Consider the following 13,869-nt stretch of genomic DNA (forward strand, 5'->3'; position numbering starts at 1 on the left):
GAATCTACATATCCAACCAGAAAGCTACCATTTCTTTCAAACTCCAAAAAGGCAATCGAAGTACCTTGTAAGTATCTCAGAATCCACTTCACAGCCTGCCAATGTGCTTTTCCAGGACAAGACATATATCTGCTAACAACACTGATTGCCTGCGAAATATCTTGGCGGATGCATACCATTGCGTACATAAGACTGCCGACTGCATTTGAATAGGGAACCCGCACCATTTCTTCTTCCTCTTCAACTGATTGTGGTGACTGAGCAGTTGATAATCGAAAGAAGGGACACTCACTAGTTTGGCATTATTCATGCCAAAATGCTCCAAGACTTTCTTAACGTAGCTTTCTTGAGTTAAGACCAGTCTTCTCTGTCCACGATCACATTGGATATCCAAGCCAAGAATTTTCTTTGCTGCTCTCAAATCCTTCATTTTAAATTCACTAGTAAGCTGCAACTTCAGAGAGTAAATTTCAGACATATTCTTGGTAGCAATAAGCATATCATCAACGTACAACAATAGATAAATGCGAGTACTATTGGCTAACTTCCGAAAATAAACACAACTATCATAAGTACTCCTCAAATATCCGCTACTCAACATAAAATAGTCAAACCTCTTATACCACTGCCTCAGTGACTACTTCAATCCATATAATGATTTCTTCAACAAACAGACATGGTCTTCATTTCCTCTGATTTCAAAACCCTAGGGTTGTTTTTTGTAAATATTATCTTCAAGTTCCCCATGCAGAAACATTGTCTTAATATCCATCTGTTCTAACTCCAGATCCTCAATGGAAACCAAAGCAAGCAAAACACGAATAGAGCTATGTTTGACAACAGGTGAGAAAACACCATTAAAATCAATACCTTGCACCTAACTATAGCCCTTTGCAACCAACCGTGCTTTATATCTTACTTTATCATCTCTTGTAATGCCTTTTTTTTTTCTTGAAGACCCATTTGCTTCCAATAATTCTCTTATCTTGAGGTGGTTTCACAAGAGCCTAAGTATTATTCTTATGGAGAGACTCAATTTCTGCATCCATCGCTGCTATCCACTTAGCACAATCATCACCCTAAATTGCGTCTGAATATATGGATGGCTCACTGTCTCCACCTATTTCTTCTGCAACAGACAATGCATATGCGACAAAGTCTGTATACCGTTGTGGAGGTCGAGTGTCTCTGCGCTGTCTTCCAGTGGCTATGGAATATGGTTCTTCTTCTTAACTTTCAATATCACATGATGTCTACTGAACATAAGAGTCTGGCTGAGAAGTGCTAGAACCACCAATTTGAACTCCACCTGCTTCTGTGTATTCTCACTTGAACTCAAAGACTTCTTATTAGACAAAGGTTTAAGAATCCGTTTTCTTTTTATAAGGGCTAAAATCACTGTCGCTCCATCCCCACAGAGGCAGAGAACCCGTAGACATTTCATCAAAGGTAACATCTCTATTGATTGCAAACTTTGGAGATTTTGGATTAGGACACCATAATCTATATCATTTCATTCCAGAAGCATAACCAAGAAAAATGCATTTCTTAGCCCTAGACTCCAATTTTTCTTTATTTACATGCAGATATGCTGAACACCTAAAAATCTTTAGATTAGAATAATCAGCAAGAGTACCTAACCAAGCTTCTTCAGGAGTTTTGAAGTTGAGAGCAGAATTTGAAGATTGATTGACAATGTAGGCAACCATGTTGATTGCTTCAGGCCAAAAATCCTTAGTCAATCCTGCATTGAAGATCATGCATCTTGCCCTTTCTAAGAGCATTATGTTCATACGTTCAGACACGCTATTCTTTTGAGGTATCATCCTGACTATACGATGCCGAACAATTCCTTTTTTCTTGCAAAACTCAATGAACTCCCCTTCGCAAAATTCCAAGCCATTATCGGATCTCAATCGCTTGATTTGTTTTCCTGTTTGCTTTTCAATCAAAACTTTCCAATGTTTGAAATTTAGAAAAACATCATTCTTATTCTTAAAAAATATATCCAAACCTTTCTTGAGTAGTCATCAATAAAAGTTAGCACTTGGCACCACCTTTAGATGAAACACGAGATAGACCCCAAAGATCAGAGTGGATATAGTCAAGTGTACTTTTTGTCTTGCGAGTTGCTGGTGACTTTAAACTCACCCTTTTCTGCTTTCCGAATACGCAATGCTCACAGAACTTCAACGATCCAGTACTTTGTCCACAAAGAAGTCCTCTTCTACTTAAGATTCCGAAGCCTTTTTCATTAATATGCCCCAAACGCATATGCCATAACTTGGTGATGTCAGATTCAGCCAAAGAGAATGATAAAACAGCCATTCCTTGCAAAGTATACAAGCTGCCAGATTGGATACCTTTCATAATAACGAGAGCACCTTAAAATCTGCATAACACCATTTTGACTCGTGTACCTGCAACCAAGTGCCTCAAGTGTTCCCAAAGAGATTAGATTCTTCTTCAAATCAGGGACATGCCTAACATTAGTAAGTGTCCTCACAATGCCATTATGCATCTTGATACGAACAGAGCCCTTCCCTGCAACATTGAAAACGGCGTTGTTGCCCATTAAGACAGTTCCTTCGTTGCCTGAATCATAAGTAGCAAACAAATCCCTATTGGGACACATGTGATAAGAGCATCATGTATCCAAAATCCACTTATCCGTAGATCGCATCCTAGCATGAATGACAAGAAAAACACTACCATCACTATCATCAGCAGCAACACTACCTTCAGCGGTGCTATCTTTCTTTTTAATCGATTTTCCCTTTTGCTTATTTTTCAATTTAAAGCAATCAACTTTAATGTGCCCCATCTTATGACAATAGTTACACTTTATATTTCGATGTCTAGACTTCGATCTAGATTTACTATTGTCATAGTTTCTCTTATCCCATTTCCCTCTAACAACTAGGCTCTCAGCATTAACTCCAATATTTTCTCCAGTGATATCTTTATCTATCTGCTCTTTAGATTTCAAAGCAGACTTGATTTCTTGATAAGAAATAAATTATTTCCCATAAATCATAGTATCACCAAAATTCTTAAAAGATTGGGGTAATGAGCACAAAAGTAGCGACTCCTTATCCTCATCATCTATCTTAGAATCAATATTTTCCAAATCCATAATAATCGAATCAAAATTATCAAGATGGGAGAGCAATGATGTACCTTCCGCCATTCGAAGCATATAAGGGCTTTGCTTTAGGTACAGACGATTCTCAATAGACTTCTTCACATATAAGGCCTTAAGCTTATCCCACATTGCCTTAGCCGAAGTTTCCGTTATAACCTCCCGCAAAACCTCATCAGAGAGATTTAAGAGAATACTCGAACGAGCCTTCTTATCCAACTCTAAAAATTTGGACTTCTCCATATCCTTGGGCATTTTTTCAATACCCTGGATAGCCAAATCAACTTCACCTTAAACCAAAATGGCCTCCATCTTTGACTAACTTGGGAGCACGTAAGTGGGCACGCAGGACAACAACTTTCATGGCGCAGCCACAATTCCTACAAGAGAAATAGGCGCACACCTTATTTGAATTAATTTATTGGATATACTATTTTATTTATAAACTTTAATTAGGACTAACCTAGGAACACGTCAGTGGACTCTTCCCATTTTTGACTCAATGCCCAAATTGCATATGGGCCTTACTTTTATTTTCTACATTACCTATATGATAGAGGTGGCCTGTCGCCTCTTTGCACATCTTTTGATCTCCCGGGTATGCCCGACGTATATGTAAATACTTCTATACCTATTATTTATTATATATATATATATCCTCTATTTTTTCGATCAAAAAATGGCCTCCATCTTGAGCTGCCATATCCCAAAGTTGACATTTCTGTCAAACTTCTCAACTACCGCCCTTGTGATTGTCGTTGTGTGGTAACAAAAGATTCCCACAAATATAAAAAGGGCTCTGATACCAATTTGTTAGGATTATGACCCCAAAAAAATATTTGCAGAACCTTAACAATGACAAAAATAAGAATGAGAAATTTAAAGGACACAAAGATATACGTGGTTCGGTTAAGATAACCTACATCCACGGGCAAAGATGGAGCAAACTTTCACTATCAATAGAGGAATACATAATAGGCTCGAATAGATATTCAAAAGCCACAACTCTCAATCTCCCAAAACACCCTCAAAATAAAACAAGTAACCCACGAATATATATGGAAAGACTACTTGTCTAATTTTGGTGTATATAAAACCTAACCCAAGGCTATCAATGTATAGGAGAAGACATATGGCAACTTTGTCACCACAAGCAATGTAGGACAATATTTTTCTTCAATTTTTAAAATATTTCAATGTGGGACAAAGCCACATAACGCATTTGTATGGCAAGCAAGCACAAGGCCCAACAGAACCATCCACGTAAATTTTATTTTTATTTTCTATAATGTGGAAATCCACAACTATTAGGCAAGACATTGAGGCGCAGGAGTTTAAATCTATGACGCCAACATATGGACATCGGATAAATTGAGATTATTGTTCTTCTCATGCTTATTGATTATTGTTTTTAATCCAATTCCAAATTTTCTTTTACCTCAACATATGCATATGCATATGCATATAGTCCCACAAATATGTGTGTATATATACAGGGAATATTTTTTTTGGTGTTTGGATTTTGAGTTGAAATTTGAATAGTAAAAATTTTAAATTTGGATAATTTTATGATGTGATAAATAGGTGTTGATGTGATATTATGAATGTAAAATTAATTTTTAGTATAATATAAAAAATAAAAAATAAATATTTGATTTGATATATTTGAAAATTTTTTTTGATAAATAGTGGAAATTGGAGAAAATTCTCCAAGTAAACACATCTATATAATCTATGTGAAGTGCTAATAAGGGCGCAATTTAGAAAAGGTAAATGAATACAACTATATTTGTTGCATATCGATTGTCGCATCATTATAGACGGTTAAGGTGTCAAAAGAAAGCTTAAAATTGACAAGAAATTTTTTAAAGGGAGACTTGGTCTGCACTCTCTGTCAGATATAATAAGTTTTATTTTAGTCTCTATTATAAATAAATTGGTCTACACTCCCTCTTTACTTATTTTGGTTTAATATTGGTCCTTATTTTATATTTATTCTTCAGTAAGTTCCGTATAAATTTTATGTACCCTTAAATTATATTCAAATGCTCCATACATTATTTTATATATTTGTACCGCATCTCACTTTACATATACTATGTTCTGCTCTACCAAGTTATTTTACTGATATACCTCTATTTATTTAATGTTTGTGTATTTTAAAGTAAATAAAATAAAATAATAATAATTATTATAATTATAAGCATTTATAAATGTGATTGTTTGTATTTAATTTTTTTGTATTAATAGTTAAAAAATCATCTTATTTATCGATTAAAATCAACTCGCATAATTTTTTACAAATATTAGTCCCTCCGTCCACTATAATTATATCAAATTTCTTTATTTGGTTGTCCGTTAAACTTATATATAATAGATGAATTTATTCTCTCATAATTTTATTATCCTCACTTTAACAAATAACAACTAATTTGCTATTACTTTTTATGAACCAAATTTAGAATATAATATATTTATTAATATGAATATTAAAATTAATAATATAAATATATTTTGTTTGGTTAATCGAACAGAAGAAATGTTAAAAGCTGAAATTAAATTGAATCGAACAAATATAAGTATGCAGTATTTGTATTCGAATTGAATTTGCTAAATTAACCGAAAATTTAGTTCGATTCAGTTCGGTTAAAAAGTTTAATGGTTCGATTCAATTCAGTTAAAAAGTTTAATGGTTTGATTCAATTCGGTTAAAAAGTTTCTTGGTTCGGTTCAAATATTTTTGCCATCCCTACTTATAACATCGTATTTTTATCAATTCTTTAATAATTTTTTTTTATATAATACTTTTATTTTACTTTTTATCTACTTTAATTTTATATAAAATGTTATTATTTTTTTAATCTTCATATCCAAGAGAAAGTGCATAATTAGCTCAAACGAAGAGAGTATTTAATAAATCTAACGTGTAGAAAATATATAATTTTAATATTTAAATCAATTAAAAATTCTCATTAATTTTTCAATATTTAAATTATATTTAAAATTAGTAATAACTTTATAAATTATGTAATATTTATATTAAATTTATTACATATATATTATTTTAAGAAATTATATATGCATAAAAATTAGGACAATATTGATAAGTGAGCATAAAAATCGCAACAATGACATACTCTTATTTGGAGTATGAAAAACATAAATATAAAATATTTCTTTGAAATTATTTTATTAATTCAAAAAAATATTTGTGATATATAGTATTTATTTAATATTAAATATTTAAAATATAATATCATAATATTTAATTTAATTATCATATAATATTTTTAAATATATATTTAAAATACATCATCGTACTTTTTTATAATTATAGAAAATATTTATAAATAAAAAAATATATAAAATAAAAAGTGAGTATAACGAATGCTACATCTGCACACAAACCTTTCCACCGAAGCTAATAGATTAAGTGCTCTCACGGAATTCCTTAATTGCCTCCACTGTCAGGGATTGACTTAAATAGACCACACTTAAGATACTCGCTACTACACAGATAATACATAAGTAACCATTATGCATACTTTGAATGTGGTGTTTGTACCCGAAGCACATACTACATACTTACATCAAATACCGACACACTTGGGCGCAGATCTTACGTACCTATAATAAGGTGTCATATGCGTTTGTAACGAGTATATATGCCCGGAAAACTCCTACTTGAGAAATCGATTATTTTTTGTATCAAATACCCTCTTGTTAGTAGTAATTGAGGATAAATTCAACATAATATTATTCTTATTTATTCCTAGAGAGTATTAAAATGCAAAGAGTACACGTTTATAAAAATTCAACAGAGAAGCTTTTAGACGTTAGAATATATTAGACTAAATGTTCTGTCTGTGGTTATCATTGTCCAAGAAGTTTTTAGACATTCACTACAAAAAAATAGTATATTTGTAACGAAATTCTGTTCCTAAAGTTCACGTAGCTAACGTAATTTCATCTCAAATTCCGTCTCTAATATCATTAGTAACGGAAAAAGTGGATTTAACAACGAAAAAATCTTGTTACAAAATTGATATTTTTTTGTAGTGATTAGAATGTATTAGCTAAATGCTCACAATATACTTCCAGTAACAATATGTATACAACTTAATAGTCATACTCATGCATATATCCCCACTTAAAATATATACGCTCAGACATCCTATCAATGTAGTCATGCAAGGTTGTTTTGATTGATTATGGTTTTTACACATACCTATCATTCATCTGATACACACTGTTTTAAAGTGGAACTAATATTCATTCGCCTTAACAATTTAATGCAGAATCTAAAATGCAGGAGGGATGATACATATGACACATAAGAAAATTACGAATAGTGTTACATACTTTATGCTCTGCCGTTGAAAAGTGTGGCATGGGTTGTTGAATGTAAACGTATCATGAATAAACCTTTCCAGCAGGGCTAATGGAAGAAATGTTCTCACCGAGTCTATTAACTACCTTCTCTAATAGGGGATGGACTAAAATCGACCACACTTAACGATACCCACTACTTCATAGATAATACCTAAGCAAGCATCATTCATACCTTGAACGTCGGTGTTTGTACTCGGAGCACATATTTACATACCTGAATCAAATATGGATATACACTTACACAGATCTTACGTACTTATAATAATAGTTTCATATGCTTCAGTAAAGTGTACATATGCCCTAGTAACCTATGCTTGGAAAACCGACTATTTTCGGTTCGAAATATTCACTTGCTATCGGTAATCATGGATGAATTCATCATATGATAATGTTCCCGCGACTCCTTGAATTGTAACGTATAGGTAAACAACCATAGCAGCATTTGTGGGGGAACACCATCATACATATTCAATAAATATTTAATCTTTACTTATGAATGTTAAAAAGTCATAAACGAATTAGCTAAAATATTTTTCATTATTAGGCTACATGAGTGATGCTACAAAATTAATTAAAAATTGATGTAACTTAAATTCACTCTCACGAGTAACACAAGGCAAATGTTAGTACTTACTTGAAAGGACGAGTTGTAATATACTACTAAGACTTCGAGTGTTTTCAACATAATAGAACAAACACTTCTCTTCTTAAATATTTTGACTCATAACATAGTAATCCAAATTGTCGGACACTCACAGACTCAAGTAACAAGTCAAAAGCATTTTAAAAATAATAACTCGGTTGAACATACAAGAACTCCAGTGCAGGTCTGATGTACCCCCTATTTATTTTAATGTACCAATGTTTACCGAATTATGTACTCAAGCTCCATTTACATGTAAATAAAGAATGCAACCTTATGACATAGGTGGGTAATTGTGTACTTACATACTTTAAATGAATGTGAATGTACTCAAGGACCTAGAGTAAGCTCGATAGATTCCAACAAGAACAAGAAAAATCATAATCTTCTATGTATGAATCTAACGGATGCAACATAATATAACATTCACTTTTTGTCATAATGTAACATTCACTTATATGATGAAACATTTGGCACTGTCAAAACTCCTTTCTTCCTCCAATCATAATGCTTTTTGCGTGTCTTTATTGCAGTTTACAAACGGAATGAAACATACAAATGTTACATGTGTGATCATTCAGGATATGATTTTTCCAATTTGCTACGATGAATCATGTCTAACAAATATTAGTATGAGGGAAATTACACGTTGATCATTCAGTACCAGAGGGCCGTTTTCTATTATGGGTTTTCGTTGTAACAAATACTATAAAGAGGTGGCTAAATTTTATTTTTTATTTTTTAAATTCAATATACCGAAAAATTGGTATGATAAATGTTTATCTTGATACCATACCAAAATTTTGGTACAGTATCGATATATACAATTTCATACCCAAATACAAAAGTTTAAAATATTAATTTTGGTATCAATCACTACAAAAAATATAATATATTTGTAACGGAATTCCGTCCCTAAAGTTCACGTAGCTAACGTAATTCCATTCCTAATTCCGTCTATAATGTCATTAGTAACGGAAAAAGTAGATTTAGAGACAAAAAAATTTTGTTACAAAAATAATTTTTTCTTGTAGTGAATATATTAAATTATTTATATATACAAATATATTGAAAATATCAAATTATATATTATTACTATACTAAAAAAGTTTAATATGATATTAGATCACACCAAAAATTTTAATATACTAAAATTTTAGTATTTTTTAAAATAAAATTTTTTGGTACAAAAAAATATTTATATATAAAATTTTTTAATCTTTTTTAAGTATATATAACTTTAAAATTATATAAATTTTAATAAAAAAATAAAGGGTGGGGTAGGGGGAGGGGGGCTGGAGCCCCCTTGCCCCCATGTTGTTACGTCTGTGTTTCCAACAGCTTTGTAGCAAAAGCATGTGTCGTGAGGCCATGGCAATCCCTTTCCATTATGAAACCTCAATGTTAATTGTAACCAGGTATTTGTGTTGCGAGACACATTATAGCAAAATTTCATAACAAAAGAGTAGCATAGAGGCAATCTAAATGAAAATAGATCTTTTAGTTACGAAAGCGCACTTTTTCTTTAGGGAATGATCTTTGTCCAAGAGCAAGATATCTACATAATATCCAATAAGACAAACTGAGTGACTAAAACCTTATTTATGGGTGAAAACTGATCAACTGACCTCACACATTATCACCCCTTCAAGAGATGTGCGTGCATGTTACAATCATTCATTATATATATAATATACTTGTAAAATGTAGATCACTTAATGTGCTACTCTACAACTAATATCTGTGAGAGGTGAGCATTGCCAGGCTGAATGCAGCACTCTATAACTAAATATTGGATTGGAGTATATATATATAGGTAAAATTGCTCATAACTCCATTGTGGTTTCGAAATTCAGTATAAAATTTTTCTGTACTTTAAAAATTGCATGACACCCCTTATACCTTAAAAACATTATATGAAACCCCACCACCATAAAACCTCCCTTGTGTGATGAGAAGATGATCTTTTATCTATATGTTTTGCATGACATGAGGGTTTCATGCAATATTTTTGAAAGTATAAAGGGGTGTCATGCAATTTTTTAAAGAAAAGTGGGAATTTATGCTGAGTTTCGAAACCACAGATGAGTTTCATGCAATATCTTTTAAAGTGTGAGGGGGCGTGTTATGAGAAAACGAGAAAGAAAGCAAATAAAGAACATAGAGGTTTTACGTGGTTCGGTGACGGTGTGTCAACCTACGTCAACGGGCAAAAACCGGAGAGATTTTATTATACCGATTCAGAGAGTTACAATCATGTCATACGACTAGGAACTATAGCTATCTATTTATAAGCACCCTAAAACACTCTAAATCCTAAACCTATTTGTTATTAATAAGGATAAGCCAAAAAGGAACTCTGCCACTTGAAACAGTCTTTTCACTTTGGTTTCGGGTCGGGTAGACCGCTAAATCCAAGTCACATTTCAACAACCTCTACCTTGACTTGGAGTTTCTCCAACGGCCAAAGGTTCGTCAGTATCTCTCAGTCGTCTCCTTCCTGCCAGATGCCCCAAGAAGACTTTACCTCCTGTGAATATTCACCAAGTTCAAGCAGTGCTCGAACTTCTCCTTTGGTAGCGCCTTTGTCAACATATCAGTTGGATTGTTTTATGTAGCTATTTTCTGAATAGAAAACATGTCTTCCTCCAAAACATCACGGATAAAATTCAACTTTACATCAATATATTCGGTTCTCTCATGATACACTGGATTTTTAGCCAAACTCGAAGCATTCTGACTAATCACAGAATAACACTGATTTCTCCACCTTCAGACTCAAACTCTGCACCAGACCATGTAACCAGATACCCTTTTTAATACCTTCAGTCATTAACATATATTCCGTCTCAGTCGTCTACAGTGCAACCGTAGGTTGTAAAGTAGACTTCCAACTGACTGTACATCCAAACAGAGTGCAGATAACGCAAGTCAGTGATCTTCGTTTCACCAAGTCACCCCCATAATCAGAGTCTGCATAGCCAACTAGACCATCACCATGGCCTTCATCATCATATACCAGACAAATATTAGACGCTCTTTTCAAATATCGCAAGATCCACTTTACAGCTCCTCAATGAGCTTTACCCAAATTAGCCATAAACCTGCTCACCCCGCTAACCGCATAAGCGAGATCCGGTCTCGTACATACCATCGCATACATAAGACTTCCAACTGCACTTGAATATGGAACCGTCTTCATGTAGCTAACCTCTTCATCTGTAACCGGTATAGTGCTTCGATCAAGTTTAAAGTGTGCCGTCAAAGGAGTACTTACTGGTTTGGACTGATCAACAGAGAATGACTGCAAAACTTTCTCAATATACTTTTATTGAGAAACCCATAGCCGTCTTGCTTCTCTATCACGCAAGATCTTCATACCCAATATTTTCTTTGCCGCACCCAAATCCTTTATCTCAAACTCACCCTATAGTAGAGCCTTTAAGTCATTAATTACAACCATATTTTTAGCTGCAATTAACATATCATCCACATACAACAGCAGATACACAAATGAATCACTAGAAACTTTCTTCGAATAAACACAATTATCAAATTGATTACAAGTATAACCATTAGACACCATGAAAGAATCAAATCTCTTATACCACTGCCTCGGAGACTACTTTAAGCTATATAGAGATTTCTTTAACAAGCATACCTGGTCACCTTAGAACTGTCGAACCCCTCCGGTTGAGACATGTAAATCCGTTCTTCTAGATTACCATGAAGGAATGTTGTTTTTACATCATACTGCTCCAGCTACAGATCAAAAGCACCCACCATTGCCAAAAGAACCCAGATGGTTTTGTGTTTCACCACAGGAGAAAAGATTTCATGGTAATCAATTCCTTCCTTCTGTGAGAATCCTTTTGCCACCAGTCTCGCATTGAACCTAGCAAGTTCAACACTAGGAATTCCCTTCTTTCTTTTAAAGACCCATTTGCATCCCACTGGCTTCACCCCTTTTGGTAGTGCAACAAGATCCGAAGTCTTGTTCTTTTTAAGAGACTGCATCTCTTAAATAATCCAAGTTTCTACATCTTTACTCACCACAACTTCTTTATATGTCTTTGGCTTATCAGAGCCAACATCATCACCAACCGCCAATGCATAAGCCACAGAATTCATGTCACATATATTGACACATTCTGCAAACCTAGCTGATTTCTGAATATTTCTCTTTCCCTTTCTTACTGCTATGGAATCTTCAACCCCAGAACCAGCGTCATCAGCTTATTCCTCAACCAGTTTCCCTTGAGGTTTTGACTGATCTGGTTGATCAGATTGATCAATAGTATTATCCTGTTGTTCTTCCTCTTACACAACTCTGTCAGGAGTCTCAAACTCCACCCTCTGGTCAGCACCACAATCTTTTATACCTGCAATACTTTCACAACCTCTACTCTAATCAAGCATAGTAGATTCATCAAAAAGGTTACATCTATGCTAATAAGAAATTTACCAAGATTTTTACCTATTGTACACCACAGTCGATAACCTTTGACTCATGTTACATACCCTATAAATATGCATTTTACCGCCCTCGGCTCCAGCTTACCATCATTCACATGAGCGTATGCAGGACATCCAAATATTCTTAGATTAGAGTAATCAAAGTGTTTACCGGACCATACCTCTTGAGGAGTCTTTAAGTTAATTGCAGTTGATGGAGATCCATTAGCCAGATAGCTAGCAGTGTTAACTGCTTCAGCCTAGAATTGCTTAGATAAGCCAGAAAATATGCGCATACACCTAGCACGTGCCATGAGGGTTTGGTTCATTCGCTCTGCAACTCCATTTAGCTGTGGTGTGTGTCGTACAGTGTGGTGCCTCACTAATACCTTCTTTCTTACAAAAGCCATCAAATAGAGTGTTGCAGAACTCCAACCCATTATCAGTTCTTAGAGTCTTGACCTATTTACTCGTCCGTTTTTTCAACCATGATCTTCTGCTCTTTGAACTTCCTAAACACCTCATCTTTAGTCTTTAAAAAGTACAACCAGACTTTTCTTGAATAATCATCTATGAAAGTGACAAAAGTAAGAATAACTGCCCTGCGATTTCACCGGGGAGGGACCCCATAAATCTGAATGAACATACTCCAGAATTTCTTTTGAAGTGTGATGACCAGTACTAAACCTCACCCTATGTTGCTTCCCTTTTACACAAGCCTCACATAATTGAACTTTACATGTCATATCCCCACCAAATAAACCCTACTTGCTCAACACAGACAACCCTTGCTCACTCATGTGACCCAATCGACGGTGCCATAAATTTGTCCTATCATTATGTTTATCCAAGGACTGGGATACCGCCGCCGTTCCCAATACTGAATTGCCCTGTAGAAAATAAATTTCATGTTGCAGTTTTCCCTTCATCATCACCAAAGCACCTTTCAGAACTTTCACTCACTCACCTTCACCATAATATTTTTAAACTATTTTTGGCTAAAGTGCCAAGAGAAATCAAATTCTTTCTGAGTTTAGAAACATACCAACAGTCAAATTTCCTGACAGTACCGTCATGCAATTTTATATGCACTATCCTGCTCCTCTTTATGGCTAGAACCCATCATCACCTAACTTCACTGTTCTATTCTACTCCTTAAAAGAAGTGAGTAGATCATGAGAGAACGTCATATGGTGAGAAGCACCGGTATCCATAATCTAGAAATCAGCAATACTAA

Source organism: Andrographis paniculata, unplaced genomic scaffold (assembly GCF_009805555.1).
Source record: "Andrographis paniculata isolate CXL003 unplaced genomic scaffold, ASM980555v1 Contig69END, whole genome shotgun sequence".
Taxonomy (NCBI): Eukaryota; Viridiplantae; Streptophyta; class Magnoliopsida; order Lamiales; family Acanthaceae; genus Andrographis; species Andrographis paniculata.